We start from the raw sequence: 5948 nt of genomic DNA on the forward strand, positions 1-5948 counted from the left end.
GGTGGCTGCAGGGTGGCCACGCCCAACACTGATGGTTTATCTGCAACAATGCGAGGAGTTTACCTCACGCAGCTGGGGCAGACATCTTGTGGGCGGGTCTTGGTCACGATCCACCAATTAAGCTAGATATTTCATGAATATAAATCGCCCGGCATTAATATTAATTAGGCAGGGCTCATGGCATTTTTAATTTGCATGAACCATAGGCTCAGATTTTGAAATGCACAGTGTGTAAGTTCTGTACACACTAGACCAGTGTTGGCTAACCTTGACACTCCAGCTGTTATGGAACTACATAACCCAGCATGCACTGCTACAGTTTTGCTATTAGGGCATGCTAAAACTGTGGCAGGGCATGCTGGGATATATAGTTCCACAACAGCTGGAGTGTCAAGGTTAGCCAACACTACACTAGACGATGTGCTCACGATGCGATATTGTGAGCGATTTCCCTTGAACTCTCCCCGGCACTCCAGGACACGATATGGTGCTAAAAACTGTCCAATCTGACCAACGATCTATCGATTTCCAGTGCGTTGTCACGTCATGTACGAGATTGTCAGATCTTGCCAGCTGTAGGCAAGATCTGAAGATGCAATGTACGACCCGCGAGTACGCGCATCGGCATCGTGATCGTGAGTGGAAACTCACGATTTGGACATGTTTTACACAATTTGTCGTTCCAATGCTTCGAAATCGGGCGAATCGTGCAAAATATCGTCTAGTGTGTAATCACCTTAATGGATGCTTTATTCTTTCACTGTTATTAAAAAAAATGCACATATCTGCCATATGAACCATTTTAAACGTGCTAAATATTTTTCATGGGACAGTAACAGACATCTCTATGTCACCCCATTTTTTTTTCTCTTTTTCACGCTTTTTCTGCCGAAACAATTATAGCGACCAATTTTTTAAAATGGCATGATAACCATTACTTATGTCAGCATAACGTCCTTGTTGACGTTCTGAGGGGTATATTTACTAAAGTGAGAGTTCTTAGAAGTGGAGAAGTTGCCCATAGCAACCAATCAGATTCTAGCTATTATCTTCTAGAAGGAGCTAGATAAATGTTAAGTAGAATCTGATTGGTTGTTATAGGCAACATCTCCACTTCTAAAAACTCTCACAAAATATACCCCTGAATGTCAACATTTTGTACTGCACCCCTCGGGAGGCTAGAGTGGCATCGCAAGGGTCCTCACAATATTGGTCTGAGGTCTGGTGATGCACAGTACGTCCTTCTCCTTTTCATCAGAGTGTACTAAACAGACTCTGCCAGGATTATTGTGTGGAGTACATGACTGGCTTCCTACAATTTGGGCTTCCAGGTTCAGAAGTTACGCATAGGGGCCAGACGATGGTCACTGCAATAATTATAATGAATGCTGTAGGTATAAATGGTACTTTGATCCAGGGGTTCTTAAACTCGGCCCTCAAGACACCATAACAGTCTAAGTTATAAAGATATCCATGCTTGTGTATAGATGGTATAATCAAAGTTATACCCCTTTCACACTGTCAGCAATAACCTGGATTATTTCACGTGAACACACAGCAACCCCGGATATTGCTCAGTGTGAAAGGGCCTAGTTAAAATAACCCGGGTCGAGCAGGGTTGAACACGGGTTCAACCCAGCTTGCGGTGCAGTGTGAACGGGTAACCTGGGTAGATGCGACCCGATCACAGCATAGGAAGAGCCGGCACTTGGAGGTGAACTCATCTTCAAGCGCCGGTTCGGCAGGTGACAATGGTGACGTCATGGACCCGGCAATGAGCTGGGTCGGCTCACCAGTCTGAAAGGGGTCTCAGCCGGGTTACACCCGGGATGGACCCGTGTACAAAATCTCGGGTGCGACCCGGCAATGCGATGTGAAAAGGGGTTGGAATGAGGTACTACTTAAGTCATCTGTGAAAACCTGGACTGTGAGGGTGCCTTGAGGACCAAGTTTGGGAACCTCTGCTTTGATCTAATTAGGGAGGGTGGGGGTTACACCATACTTACCGACTTTTAGCTCTCTCCTTCCGGGAGGGAGCTGTCGGTCTTTCACAGCGGGGGGCGTGTTGTGACAAAAGGGGGCAGGGCATGGGCGTGGTTGTGCGAGCGCATCATCGTGGCCCCACCCCCTTTTCACAATGCTGCGATTACTGGCAATGTGAAGCAGGGGGCGGTGCCACAATGACACAATACAGCGCGAATCGCGTCACGGGTCCCCCTGCTCCCGGGGTTTAGCGTGGAACCGTGAGCGGGGGGGGGTGTCGGGGGGATTGCCGGGCGCCGGGAGGCTTGCCTGCCTTTCCGGGGGCCTGGGAGGGACACACGATTTTTGGGAGGCTCCCGGACGAATTGGGAGGGTAGGCAAGTATTGGTTACACCATGCAGGCTATAATACTGCAGTCCATTTATGGGTATAATGATAAGTACTGTTGTGGGGGACATACAGCAAAGCACATTATAATAATGATAGGGGACTTTCCTCTGCATTTCAGGTGCATTAGATGCATCGTGGAGACATATTATTTCAGCTTTTTTAATTATCACAGTAATGTCTTGCACTCATGTGGAATCATATACATCTGAGTAGCCAGCGGTCAGCAATTATTGACAGCAACGTAAAAAAGGAACACTTTTATCAGCAAATAAAATATAGCAACTAGCAAAATAAATGTAGACTAGTAGAGCTTAAGATATAAGTATGTGGTGTAGACATCGTGGTATGTTTATTGAACTGCGTCATAATGTCATTTATTTGTGTTACACTGCTGTATACTATGGGGCCCATTTATTAATGATCGCATTGTACAATGCGATCAGGGCATGCAGTACCGCCCCTGATCGCATTGCAAAATGCGATCCTATCTGCCGGATGTATTATCCGGGACATGCAGGGAGACGGGCTCCGAAAAGAGCCCGTCCCTGCGATATCTCCGGAGGGCAGTCGGGGCTTCTGCGCATGCGCCGCCCATTGCCGGCGGAGGGATCTGGCAGATCCCTCCGCCGGCTGATATGCGGTAGGTCCCCATAGGCTACAGCGGCTAACGCTATCTTTAGATAGCGTTAGCTGCTGGGGCCAATATCGGGAATGCTTCGCATTCCCGATATTGATACATTTTGCAGCATCGCTTCCCCCATAGAAATCTATGGGGGAGGCAGCTGCCGGCGGCAATGGAGGGATCGCAGCAAGTATCGGAGATACCTGCTGCGGTCCCTCCTTCATACATTCGGGGGATACTTAGTATTTGAGGTAAACCCCCGAAAACAGGTGTTTTCTGGGAATTTACCTCAAATTCCCTTTGATAAATGGGCCCCTAAATATCTGAATTATAGCGCAGAGAATATGATTGGTGAGAACTAGCTGAAGTGTCCAGAGTTGCCCGGGTTTAAATCTTCAAGTTATAACATTCTATTATGTGATGTCGTCCAAATCTATACAGTGGAAGGCCCAGAAGAGGCTCGCTGGATCAAACTTCTGCTCAGCGCACTTCACAGTGAGGTCCAACTGGGACCCCAACCACTCCATTAGGTATCCCAGACCAATTGGCACCCCTCTGTGAAGATTTCATCCATATCCATCCAGTGGAAGGCCCAGAACAGGCTCCTCGGGGCAAAGTTCTGCCCAGCGTACACCAACGGGATGTCCGACCGGGACCCTAACCCCCCTAAAACCTGGCCAGGATCCAACTGGACCACCTCGCGTTAGATTCATCTCAATTGGTGCAGGGTTGTTCGCATGGGGTTGGGTATTATATGCTGAAAAGCCGCCGGTTAGAATCCCAACGCCGGAAGCTCGCTGTTCAGAATCCCGACTACGGCTGGTAAGTACCCTAACCCTCCCGTTTGGGGTGCCTAACCCTAACCTCCCCCACCCCGGTGGTGCCTAACCCTAACCCACCCTCCCGCACCCTAAACCTAACCCTTCCCGGGTGCCTAACCCTAACCTGCCTCCGATAGTGCCTAACCCCCCTGTCTGTAGCCTAACCCTAACCTCCCCCCTCCCGCAGCCTAAAGGGGTATACACACGAGACGATATCTATGAACAATAATGATATCGTTCATATCGTTCCGTGTGTATGCAATGAACGACCAACGATGCGCGCTCCCATTGGACGATAACGATATCTTTGGTTGTCCGTACATGCAGGCCAGTTTGCACGATATTGGCAAGAATTGCCTGTTCAGAGATGTGGCAGGATGACTTCACTGAAAGATATCTATCATAGATGTCTATCAGTGTGTACACCCAATATCGTTTGTCCTGCACTACAGAAAGCTCAAGGGAAATCGTTCAGCGATATCGTTGATGCAGCACATCGTTCCGTGTGTACCCGGCTTTAGCCTGAAGGCGCATATCCACTACACAATTCGCTCCATGAGCGATATTGTGTAGTGTGTCCCCGGCAGTGGTGTGTTCAATGTCCTCAACGATATTGAGCACACACACTGAGCAATATATTGTTCAGTGCCGCCACCCTCCCTCAGCCATAAACCTGCACAACCTGACGATATTGTTAGGTTGGGGCGATGAGCTGTTGACGGCATATCCACTGGACGATATAATGAACGCTATCGTTATCGTTTAATATATCGTCTACTGGATACGGGGCATTAGTCCCCACCCGGGCGCCTAAACCTAACCCTACCCCCCGCGGCTAACAGCTACCCGGCACCGCTGTACTTACGTTCGTAATGCTGGCTGACGGTATTCCGGCATCAGCATCTCCAGCTGATCGGGGTTCTGAGCGTCGGTTCACTTGACCGCATCCCGTCCGCACACATAACAGGACAAACAGACCAATGCTTTTTAGATAAGATTACATGCAGTATACAAATATGCAGGAGCTGTACTGTGCAGATGGTCAACAATCAGGGACTTTTATTTTAAAACTATGTCCGTCCTTGTAAATTAGAAAGAGTTGCAGCTGTGACTTTATAATCAACACACTGCTCAGGTACCAGGACACATACATGATAATACATAGGAGCTAGGGTGGGATGAGGTGTATTGGGAGTGTACAGTACATCCCTGGACCCTGGCCAGTCTGAGTGACACAGTACAACCCTGGACCCTGGACAGGCTGAGTGACACAGTACAACCCTGGCCAGTCTGAGTGACACAGTACATCCCTGGACCCTGGCCAGTCTGAGTGACACAGTACATCCCTGGACCCTGGCCAGTCTGAGTGACACAGTACAACCCTGGCCAGTCTGAGTGACACAGTACATCCCTGGACCCTGGCCAGTCTGAGTGACACAGTACATCCCTGGACCCTGGCCAGTCTGAGTGACACAGTACATCCCCTGGACCCTGGCCAGTCTGAGTGACACAGTACATCCCTGGACCCTGGCCAGTCTGAGTGACACAGTACATCCCTGGCCAGTCTGAGTGACACAGTACATCCCTGGCCAGTCTGAGTGACACAGTACATCCCTGGACCCTGGCCAGTCTGAGTGACACAGTACATCCCCTGGACCCTGGCCAGTCTGAGTGACACAGTACATCCCTGGACCCTGGCCAGTCTGAGTGACACAGTACATCCCTGGCCAGTCTGAGTGACACAGTACATCCCTGGCCAGTCTGAGTGACACAGTACATCCCTGGACCCTGGCCAGTCTGAGTGACACTGAGTATACATCCCTGGACCCTGGCCAGTCTGAGTGACACAGTACATCCCTGGCCAGTCTGAGTGACACAGTACATCCCTGGCCAGTCTGAGTGACACAGTACATCCCTGGACCCTGGCCAGTCTGAGTGACACTGAGTATACATCCCTGGACCCTGGCCAGTCTGAGTGACACAGTACATCCCTGGACCCTGGCCAGTCTGAGTGACAGGGCAGGTCACGTGTTACAGGAGCCCAGAGCCTGCAGCAATCCGGAAGCGGCCTCCGGATCCATTGCTCTGTACTCGGCAGGAGTCGCAGCCGAGCACCGAGCCATCGAGAAGCA

The sequence above is a fragment of the Taudactylus pleione genome, unplaced genomic scaffold (genome assembly GCF_031769625.1).
Source record: "Taudactylus pleione unplaced genomic scaffold, aTauple2 ptg000247l, whole genome shotgun sequence".
Taxonomy (NCBI): domain Eukaryota; kingdom Metazoa; phylum Chordata; class Amphibia; order Anura; family Myobatrachidae; genus Taudactylus; species Taudactylus pleione.